This window comes from Tamandua tetradactyla, chromosome 5 (assembly GCF_023851605.1).
Source record: "Tamandua tetradactyla isolate mTamTet1 chromosome 5, mTamTet1.pri, whole genome shotgun sequence".
Classification (NCBI taxonomy): domain Eukaryota; kingdom Metazoa; phylum Chordata; class Mammalia; order Pilosa; family Myrmecophagidae; genus Tamandua; species Tamandua tetradactyla.
In genome coordinates, this window is record NC_135331.1 from 158,110,458 (window position 1) to 158,122,775 (window position 12,318).

The following is a 12,318-nucleotide window of genomic DNA, read 5'->3' on the forward strand; positions in this document are numbered from 1 at the left end:
CTATCCTTCTAGAGTTCTTTATACACATTCTAGTGAACATGAAGATTGACCCTTTGCATAATCTTCTGCACCTTGGTTTTTTGCACTTCCCATGACAGTGCACAGAGCTTCCTTATCCTTTTTTTCCTAAACAGCTGCATAGCATTCCATTTTTAGGATGTACCAATATAATTTAAATCATCTCCCAAGGAGGGAATTTATGTTGTTTCCCCTTGTTGCTTTCACAAACAATGCTGCTGTGAATAACACTGTGAACGTATCATTTACTTGTGTTCAAGTGTAACCAGAGGACAAATTCCCAAAATTGGAATTGCTGAGTCAAAGGGTACATGAATTGTACTTCTGATAGACATTGCTAAATTGCCTTCTGGAAGAGTTGTATCAATTTACAAGCCCAAAAGCAATGTGTAAGAGTGGCAGCTTCCCCACAGCCTTGCAACATACTGCATTGTGACATTTATTTTTGTTTTGTTTTGTTTTTTTGCAAAAGCTGATGGGTAAAAAAAAAAATAAGAAAAAACAAACAAAAAAATCTGATGGGTGAGAAATATTGGTATTCTTTCAAATTTTTTACTTCTTTCTTTAATTATGAGGTTGATCATCTCTTCATATGCCTAAGAGCCATTTGCATTTCTTTCCTGGAAACTGTTAACCCAGAACTATTCAGGGATGGGACCCTCTTGGCTCTGAGATAGGTTCAAGTACACCTGGGCAGGAGGAAGGGCTGTTACTGGCAATAGATAGAGACAAGGTTCTGGTGCAGTGCTTTTATGTCAACACTGGAAAGTAGAGGCAACAAGAAATGCAGTTCAAGGTTCTGGAGTCATCAACCAACACTTTTTTCATTTGAAACATTTAATCCTCTTTAATACAAAACATAGACTAAGACAGAGAAGCAAATATAATTTTAATTTCATTATCCAATGATCTCCTGTCTAATCAATTATATTGCACATATGTTAAAATGTTAAAATTTATGGATTCTGAATGTTTTGAAATTCACTTGTCCCAGGTTGATATTTTATCAACTTGTTTTGATATTTTACCTACAAACACATGGAAATTTTACCACAGAAACAGCCAAGCCGTGAACACTTGTCAGCCAATCGCCTCTCATGGTTAGAACAAATAACTTGGAGGAAACAAGGGGATAGATTCGTACTGGCAGCAGTTTCACAGGAGGAAAAGCTGTACTGGCCAGGTTAAGGATCGAAATAGAAATCAAATGCAGGAGGACACAGAGGACATAACAAGTGTGCTGCAAATGTGCAGCTTATCATGGTTTAGATCTTCTGTGATATTTATTTTCACTCCTGGAGATCTGATAACGTATTTGTGACGATAAATGTCATACTACAGGCCATCATGTTTTCACCCTGCATATCACAAGTCACAGGGAAGCAACCATAACATCTATGTGAGTCTTTTATTCCAAACCAGACAGCATTATAAATGTGTAAAAGCTGATATTAACTCTTTTTATAATTTTTAATTTCTTATTCATTTTAGGGTCTGAGTGCTTTAGAATTTTAACACAGTTTCTATATCAGAAGGATCTCTCTCTCTCTCCTTCTTCTCCCTCTCTCTCTCCTCTAAAGAAAGACATGATAATGAGAAACTATTCCAGCAGGAGGAGCTGGTTTAGAAACAAATGGATTCCATGGCAACTCCTGACTCCACATGACTTCTCATAACTGGCATTTCAGTTGGAAATTGTCTGTGTGATATTCTGCCCAATACTGGTGCTTTTTTGTGGGGTTTTCCCTAGTTTACATCTCAGAAATAGGGACTTAATCTCCAGTTTCATGAATAAGCAGCAGCAGCCATATGTCACCACCTGTAACCATGATGTAGCTAGTGATTTGCCAAGAGTTTCTGGTTCCAATTTTTAGTCTAGCTGACAGAGATGAACGCTGAATGGGAAATGTCCAGACTGGTATCACATCGCATAGGTAACCTGGGAGGAGTGTTCCATGCAAATGGACAGAGAGAGTCAAATATTCTCATTCAACTCATGAGAATGCAAGTATCGGGTTGCCAGACAGCAGAGTGTGGACGTTGGGCTGCAAGTCACAGACCACTGCATTGGAATAAGAAAACTACACAAGGACAGAAATAGCCAGTGTTCCCCTCTCTTAGGAAAGGAATCCCAAATTGTCTGAGTTTGTCCTAGAACTGAGTGATCCAGTGAGTACTGGTACAACTATCATGAAGGTAAAAAAGAAATTTATGACTTGGATGGGGTTTGTGAAACATTCAGTATTATATAATTCTTAACTGTGGCACAGGAAAAGTTGTGTCACAAAAAGGGCAAGTGATTTCTATTGGAGAAACTGCAAATCAGTAATGGAGTGAGGTGCAAAGGCAAGGATGAGCTGAACTTGGGTTCCTGGGCTTGTGCAGGCTGAGTCGGGTTGGGGAGGTTGTGCCCCACCAGCGTAGGAAAAGGCTGAAGTTAGTCCTGGCTCAGACTTGCGTCCCACCAAAGGGGCTGACTTTTCTCTTTCGCATAAATACTCTCTGTGATCTAGCATCAGGCCTGCATCCGCCTTTCTGATTAAAGGCTTGTGTGATACACGTCAAGGAATGCTTGTTATGATGTATTGAAAGTAATCATGCAGGTTTTCAGTGGTTAATGAGTGACCAGGAAATAATTGTTTATTTGAAGGGAGTGTATGAATAGAAGTGACACAGCAAATTTACTTAGTGAAGGCATGCATGTTCCAGAGAAAGTGGGAGAATGAAGAAGGAATGTCATTGTGATGACAGAAGGGAAAGGAGCATGTGATGTGGAAAGCATTGAGGGGAGAGTTTTACGAAAAGGTTGACATCGATGTGCACAAAATTATTTGAAAATCTATTGGCCAAATTTGGGGAAAAATGCTTTAAGAATGGCCAAATTTGTTTCTCTTAAACACTGTGCATTAAAAGCAACTTTTAAAAACCTCACACTTGTTTTGGCCACTTGGAAATTTGAGGCCATAAACCCACTCTGTGCCAATCATATTTAATGATATTATCAGCTATCAGCTAGCCAAAGGCCACAATATTGTAGTTTATACAGAACCTTCACATCGTTTTAGAATGAGCTGAGAACTGATCAGGGACACAGTGTGTTTAAAGTGCCCGTGCCGAGTCCAGAATGTGGTGGACATTCAGTGGATGGGAATGCTTGCCCCCATTCCCACTTGCTCCATGATTTCAGCATGGCAGCAGTTAAGCAGCACTTCTGTGACTTTTGTAATCCTCAATATCCCTATGAGGAAGAGGACAGATGGCATTTCTCCAAGTTTACAAAGGGAAGGCTAAGGAACAGAGAGCGTGAGCAGCTTTCCCAGAACCACACAGGAATAAATTCACCCAATTAAATATACCTGGACTTATTTTTCAGGAAAAAGACTGAGTACAAAGGAGTTAAGTAAATTGAAAAAAACCCAAACAAACAAGACAAAAAGAGAGCAACTCAATAGGGGAAAATGCCAATAAAAATCAAGGCATCAGAAGGATGGCTGGACTAGAAGAATAGAAGCTTACTTACCAGACTGAATTTCTTCCTGAAATTTAGTTTTCTAATTTTAATTTTGAAATAATTATAGATTTACAGAAAGTTGCAAAGAATGTGCTGGGTAGTCCTCTGCACCCTTAACCCAGCCTTCCCCAGTGATTACACCTTGCATAACTATAGTCCACATCAATACCAGGAAATTGACATTGGCACAATTCACAGAGTTTATTCACTTTTATGATTATAATTGCACATTTGCTTGGTTTCCTGGCTACTAAAATGTATGCCATACAATAGGTTGGTCTAAATGATGGAAATTTATTGGTTCACAGTTTTGGAGCTAGAAGTCCAAAATTGTGATAGCAGGGCAATGTTTTCTCCCCAAAGACTAGTGGCGTTCTGGGACTGGCTGCTGGCTCTCCTTGGTCCTTGTTTTATCTGAAACATGGCCATGCACTTGGCGATGTCTTTTCCTTTCTTCTCTAGGTTCTGCTGATGGGCTCCTTTCTGTGGCTTTCCCTCTTTATATCTGTATTTCAGTCTGCTTCACACCTCACCAATCTGATTTATACCTCAACTAAAATAACATCTTCAAAAGAACAATGGGTTCACACCATTGGACAATGGATTAAGATTAAGAACATGTTCTTCCCCCCTCCACAATTTCAGTATACCACATATTTGTGTATATGCATGTGCAGCCTTCTATGCTGTTTTTTCACATGTAACTTCATGTAACCACCGTCACCACCATAATCAAGAAACAAAACTGTGCCATACGACAGGGTTTCTTATCCCTAATCCCTGGCAGCCACTAATCTGTTCTCCATCTTTATAATTTTGTTCTTACTGGAATGTTATATAAACGGAATCATATCATTTATATAACCATTTGGGATTGGTGTTCCCTCTGCTTAGTGAAATTTTCTCAATGTTCATCCAAGTTGATTTGTGTATTGATAGTTTGTTTCTTTTTATTGCTGAGTACTATTCCACAGTATAGGTATAAGGCAGCATGTTTAACCTTTAGGGCATTGAAGGATATTTCGCCAGTTTCTGGTTTTGGGCCATTTGGCCTAAAGCTGCTGTGAACATTCACATGCAAGTTTCTTTGTGAACACCCAAGTTTTCATTTCTCTGGGATAGATGTCTAAAAGTGTAATTACTTATTGTACAAAAGTCCATTTTTAGTTTTAAAAGAAAGTATCAAGCTATTTTCCAGAGTGACTTAGCATTTTTATATTCCCACCAACAGTGTGTGAGTGATCCCATTTTTCTAAATTCTCACCAGCATTTGGTGTTAGCACTGTTTTTTATTTTTGCCTTTCTGATAGGTGTTATATCATTTTGGTGTTAATTCCATCTCCCTAACAGCTAATGATGTTGAACATCCTTTCATGTGCTTATTCGCCATCTCTGCATACTCTGATGAAATGTCTGTTCAAGTCTTGTGCACACTTTCTAATTAGATTTCTTTTCCACTACTGAGTTTTTTTTATTCTTATGCTTAAACCATTTATTACACTGATTTCACAGTGCCAACATCTTAGATGTTAAAACCCTCAAAATAAAACATAGTTAAAATCTTAAATCTTATATGATATTTGACATAAAAATAAGCTGCCACTACATACTGCTTTTAAAATGGACAAGAAATATGAAGTACTCTTTTACCGGCAGAATATTCACCACAATTTGCGATTATGTATTTATGATAGCTTAACATCTAGGAAACAAATTTTTATTCAGTAGCTGTGTGAGGTTCTTTTCTGTCTGACCCCTTCCAATCTACTCTCTACCTTGTCTTCTGGTTTATATTTTACTTCAACCAGTAGGAGCACCAGCAAGAGATTAGAGATGGAAAATAATGAATTTATTCCCTTAATGTCTTAACTTACAAAAGGTGTGGAGAAAAATTACATATTGATCATAGCTTGTCACATGGGTTGAAGTTTAATATATTTATTACTAAAAAATATTCATATAAAGTTGCCTTTAATCATCATGATTTCATACAGTCCCACCTCCTTTTTATGGGTCTTAGTGCTTGTGATAAAATTGTCTAACCACTGATGGTTAATCTGTGATAAAATAGCTAAGCACTATGGGACAGCTTCAGTGACTAATGAACAACAGAAAAAAACATGTCAACTGTGGAATTATCTTCAGGAGATGAGCAAGATATTTTAAACATATATATATATATATATATATATATAAATTCCAAATTTATAGTTTCTTTAAAATACACGTGTGCATACATACACATAGTGCTCTTGCCATCTCTCAAATTAAGTAACCCCCTTATAGGGCCCACACTACATTTTTAGGTAAGAATCCTTTCAGAGAAAGAGGGAGGGGCCAAGATGGCAGCTTAGCAATGTGCGCATTTTAGTTCGTCCTCCAGAACAAATACTAAATAACCAGAAACAGTACAGAACAGCTCCTGGAGCCATGTCAGTGACCGGACACACAGCATACCCCAGTCGGGACCAGCTGGACCGGCTGCAAGCCCCCCCCAAAACCGTGAGTTCCCCAAGCCACGGCAGCCGGTGCCCGGCATGCCTCCCTCACAGGCAGCTTCCCAGAGGGAAAGGAAAGAGACTCTAAACCTGGTCAAGGCAGAGGTCGCACATTGGGCTAACGGAAAAAGAGGAAAGGGGAGGAAACGGAGACTTGGCAGCCTCTAGATTCAGTGGCAGGACTTCTCAGGCTGCAACTGCCCCAGACATAGGCAGAAATGGGCTGCTTTCAGGGCTGTCTCCCACCTGTGCCTTCCCCAGGAGAGGGGTGAAGCCCAACTTAGGTGGAATCCCTCCCTCAAGGAATTCAGACCCCAGGGCTTGGCAATTTGAAGCCATTAAAACCAGCCTACAACCTCTCCTCCGTCTCAACCACGCCCCCAGCAGGGAGAGTCTTCCAAAGTTAAAAGTGCCGCAACATCTTTTGCTGGTGCGACCTGCAGGCAGACGCGCCACATACTGGGCAGGATAAGAAAAACAGAGCCCAGAGACTTCACAGGAAAGTCTTTTAACATGCTGGGTCTCACATTCAGGGAAAACTGACGCAGGTGACTCCTTGCCCCTGGTAGGAGGCCAGTTTAGTCCAGGAAAACCCGGCTCGAGTCTATAATACCTACGTAGACCCTCCTAAGGGTGGGGAGGGAAAAGGCACCATACAAGCAGAGCAAGAAACAAGAAAACAAGAACTGAAAAATTATCCTCTGTTAAACAAAACCTAAGCTAGAGGTCCAGAAAAAGCTGAACTGAAGGTCAAAGAACAGATAGACAATAAATTCATCTAGCAAGAAAACCCTAGGTAAGAGAAGTGGAAGCAATCACCAGAATAAACTAATTAAGGTAATTAGATGTCTAGATGCCAGCAAAAAATAACAACTCACACCAGGAAAATTGAAGAGATGGCCCAGTCAAAGAAACAAACCAGTAGTTCAAATGAGATAGAAGAGCTGAAACAACTAATTCAGAATATATGAACAGACATGGAAAACCTCATCAAAAACCAAATCAATGAATTGAGGGAGGATATGAAGAAGGCAAGGAATGAACAAAAAGAAGAAATGGAAAGTCTGAAAAAACAAATCACGGAACTTATGGGGATGAAAGATACAGTAGAAGAGATGAAAAAAACAGTGGAAACCTACAATGGTAGATTTCAAGAGACAGAGGTTAGGATTAGTGAACTGGAGGATGGAACATCTGAAATCCAACAAAATACAGAAATTATAGGGGAAAAAATGGAAAAATATGAGCAGGGACTCAGGGAATTGAATGATAATATGAAGCGCACAAATATACGTGTTGTGGGGGTCCCAGAACGAGAAGAGAAGGGAAAAGGAGGAGAAAAACTAATGGAAGAAATTATCACTGAAAATTTCCCAACTCTTATGAAACACCTAAAATTACAGATCCAAGAAGTGCAGCATACCCCAAAGAGAATAGATCCAAACAGACATTCTCTAAGACACTTACTAGTCAGAATGTCAGAGGTCAAAGAGAAAGAGAGGATCGTGAAAGCAGCAAGAGAAAAGCAATCCATCACATACAAGGGAAACCCAATAGGACTATGTGTAGATTTCTCAGCAGAAACCATGGAGGCAAGAAGACAGTGGGATGATATATTTAAATTACTAAAAGAGAAAAACTGCCAACCAAGAATTCTATACCCAGCAAAATTGTCCTTTAAAAATGAGGGAGAAATTAAAACATTTTCAGACAAAAAATCACTGAGAGAATTTGTGACCAAGAGACCAGCTCTGCAAGAAATACTAAAGGGAGCACTAGAGACAGATACAAAAAGACAGAAGAGAGAGGTGTGGAGAAGAGTGTAGAAAGAAGGAAAGTTAGATATGACATACAAAATACAAAAGACAAAATGGTAGAGGAAAGTACTACTCAAACAGTAATAACACTAAATGTTAATGGATTGAACTCCCCAATCAAAAGACATAGACTGGCAGAATGGATTAAAAAACAGGGTCCTTCTATATGCTGTCTACAGGAAACACATCTTAGACCCAAAGATAAACATAGGTTGAAAGTGAAAGGTTGGGAAAAGATGTTTCATGCAAATAACAACCAGAAAAGAGCAGGAGTAGCTATATTAATATCCAACAAATTAGACTTCAAATGTAAAACAGTTAAAAGAGACAAAGAAAGGTACTATGTACTAATAAAAGGAACAATTCAACATGAAGACATAACATCATAAATATTTATGCACTGAACCAGAATGCCCCAAAATACATGAGGCAAACACTGAAAAGGGAAATAGACACATCTACCATAATAGTTGGAGACTTCAATTCCCCACTGTCATCAGTGGACAGAACATCTAGACAGAGGATCAATAAAGAAACAGAGAATTTGAATATTACAATAAATGAGCTAGACTTAACAGACATTTATAGGACATTACACCCCACAACAGCAGGATACACCTTTTTCGCAAGTGCTCATGGATCATTCTCAAAGATAGACCATATGCTGGGTCACAAAGCAAGTCTCAACAAATTGAAAAAGATTGAGATCATACACAACACTTTCTCAGATCATAAAGGAATGAAGTTGGAAATCAATAATAGGCAGAGTGCCAGAAAATTCACAAATATGTGGAGGCTCAACAACACACTCTTAAACAACCAGTGGGTCAAGTAAGAAATTACAAGAGAAATCAATAAATATCTCGAGGCAAATGAAAATGAAAACACAACATATCAAAACTTATGGGACGCAGCAAAGGCAGTGCTAAGAGGGACATTTATTGCCCTAAATGCCTATATCAAAAAAGAAGAAAGGGCAAAAATACAGGAATTAACTGTCCACTTGGAAGAACTGGAGAAAGAACAGCAAACTAACCCCAAAGCAAGCAAGAGGAAAGAAATAACAAAGATTAGAGCAGAAATAAATGAAATTGAGAACATGAAAACAATTGAGAAAATCAGTAAAACCAGAAATTGGTTCTATGAGAAAATCAACAAGATTGATGGGCCCTTAACAAGATTGACAAAAAGAAGAAGAGAGAGGATGCAAACAAATAAGATCAGAAATGGAAGAGGAGACATACCCACTGAACCCACAGAAATAAAGGAGGTAATAACAGGATACTATGAGCAACTTTATGCAAATAAATACAACAATGTAGATGAAATGGACAACTTCCTAGAAAGGCATGAACAACCAACTTTGACTCAAGAAGAAGTAGATGACCTCAACAAACCAATCACAAGTAAAGAAATTGAATCAGTCATTCAAAAGCTTCCCAAAAAGAAAAGTCCAGGATCAGATGGCTTCACATGTGAATTCTACCAAACATTCCAGAAAGAATTAGTACCAACCCTGCTCAAACTCTTCAAAAAAATTGAAGTGGAGGGAAAGCTACCTAATTCATTCTCTGAAGCCAACATCACCCTGATACCAAAACCAGGCAAAGATATTACAAAAAAAGTAAACTACAGACCAATTTCTCTAATGAATATAGATGCAGAAATCCTCAACAAAATTCTAGCAAATTGATTCCAGCAACACATTAAAAGAATTATACACCATGACCAAGTAGGATTCATCCCAGGTATGCAAAGATGGTTCAACATAAGAAAATCAATTAATGTAATATACCATATCAACAAAGCAGAAAAATCACATGATCATCTCATTGATGCAGAGAAGGCATTTGACAAAATTCAACATCCTTTCCTGTTGAAAACACTTCAAAGGATAGGAATACAAGGGAATTTCCTTAAAATGATAAAGGGAATATATGAAAAACCCACAGCTAAAATCGTCCTCAATGGGAAAAAACTGAAAACTTTCCCCCTAAGATAAGGAACAAGACAAGGATGTCCACTATCACCACTGTTATACAACATTGTGTTGGAAGTTCTAGCCAGAGCAATTAGACAAGAAAAAGAAATACGAGGCATCAAAATTGGAAAGGAAGAAGTAAAACTATCACTGTTTGCAGATGATATGATACTGTATGTCGAAAACCCTGAAAAATCCACAGCAAAACTACTAGAGCTAATAAACGAGTACAGCAAAGTGGCAGGGTACAAGATCAACATTCAAAAATCTGTAGTGTTTTTATACACTAATAATGAACAATCTGAGGGGGAAATCAAGAAACAAATTCCAATTACAATTGCAACTAAAAGAATAAAATACTTAGGAATAAATTTAACTAAAGAGACAAAAAAAACCTATACAAAGAAAACTACAAGAAACTGTTAAAAGAAATCACAGAAGACCTAAATAGATGGAAGGGCATACCATGTTAATGGATTGGAAGACTAAATATAGTTAAGATGTCAATTCTACCTAAATTGATTTACAGATTCAACACAATACCAATCAAAATCCCAACAACTTACTTTTCAGAAATAGAAAAACCAATAAGCAAATTTATCTGGAAGGGCAGCATGCCCCGAATTGCTAAAAGTATCTTGAGGGAAAAAAATGAAGCTGGAGGCCTCACGCTGCCTGACTTTAAGGCATATTATGAAGCCACAGTGGTCAAAACAGCATGGTACTGGCATAAAGATAGATATATTGACCAATGGAATCGAATAGAGTGCTCAGATATAGACCCTCTCATCTATGGACATTTGATCTTTGATAAGGCAGTCAAGCCAACTCATTTGGGACAGAACAGTCTCTTCAATAAATGGTGTCTAGAGAACTGGATATCCATATGCAAAAGAATGAAAGAGGACCCGTATCTCACACCCTATACAAAAGTTAACTCAAAATGGATCAAAGATCTAAACATTAGGTCTAAGACCATAAAACAGTTAGAGGAAAATGTAGGGAGATATCTTATAAATCTTATAATTGGAGGCGGTTTTATGGACCTTAAACCTAAAGCAAGAGCACTGAAGAAATAAATAAATATATAAATGGGAGCTCCTCAAAATTAAACACTTTTGTGCACCAAAGAAGTTCATCAAGAAAGTGAAAAGACAGCCTACACAATGGGAGACAATATTTGGAAACCACATATCAGATAAAGGTCTAGTATCCAGAATTTATAAAGAGATTGTTCAACTCAACAACAAAAAGACAGCCAATCCAATTACAAAATGGGAAAAAGACTTGAACAGACACTTCTCAGAAGAGGAAATACAAGTGGCCAAAAGGCACATGAAGAGATGCTCAATGTCTCTGGCCATTAGAGAAATGCAAATAAAAACCACAATGAGATATCATCTCACACCAACCAGAATGGCCATTATCAACAAAACAGAAAATGACAAGTGCTGGAGAGGATGTGGAGAAAGAGGCACACTTATTCACTGTTGGTGGGAATGTCAAATGGTGCAACCACTGTGGAAGGCAGTTTGGTGGTTCCTCAAAAAGCTGAATATAGAATTGCCATATGACCCAGCAATACCATTGCTAGGTATCTACTCAGAGGACATAAGGGCAAAGACACAAACGGACATTTGCACACCAATGTTTATAGCAGCATTGTTTACAACTGCAAGGAGATGGAAACAGCCAAAATGTCCATCAACAGATGAGTGGCTAAACAAACTGTGGTATATACATACAATGGAATATTATGCAGCTTTAAGACAGAATAAACTTATGAAGTATGTAACAACATGGATGGGCCTTGAGAACATTATGCTGAGTGAGACTATCCAAAACCTAAAGGACAAATACTGTATGGTCTCATTGATATGAACTGACATTAGTGAATAAACTTGGAATATTTTGTTCGTAACAGAGACCATCAGGAGATAGAAATAGGGTAAGATATTGGGTAACTGGAGCTGAAGGGATACAGACTGTGCAACAGGACTGGATACAAAAACTCAGAAATGGACAGCACAATACTACCTAATTGTAATATAATTATGTTCAAACACTGAATGAAGCTGCATGTGAGAATGATAGAGGGAGGACGACTGGGGACATATTGAAATCAGAAAGAAAGATAGATGTTAAAGATTGAGATGGTATAATCTAGGAATGCCTAGAGTGTATAATAATAGTGAAATGTACAAGGTCCAATTTTAAAAATGTTTTTGCATGAGGAAGAACAAAGGAATGTCATTATTGCAGGGTACAGAAAATAGATGGTAATTAATATTTTAAAATGGCACCTTCTGTGTGAGACTAAACCAAAAAATGTTTATTAGTTACAAAATTTATATTTTGACTAGTACATTTCCTAATATAACTTATGTAGATAGTTTGCTTGAACGTCATAAGTCCTTGGAATCTCAGGTAGGACATGAGATTTTGCTGGTTTGTCCAGAGTGATGCCCCGATGAATCCCAGAGTGATTTGATC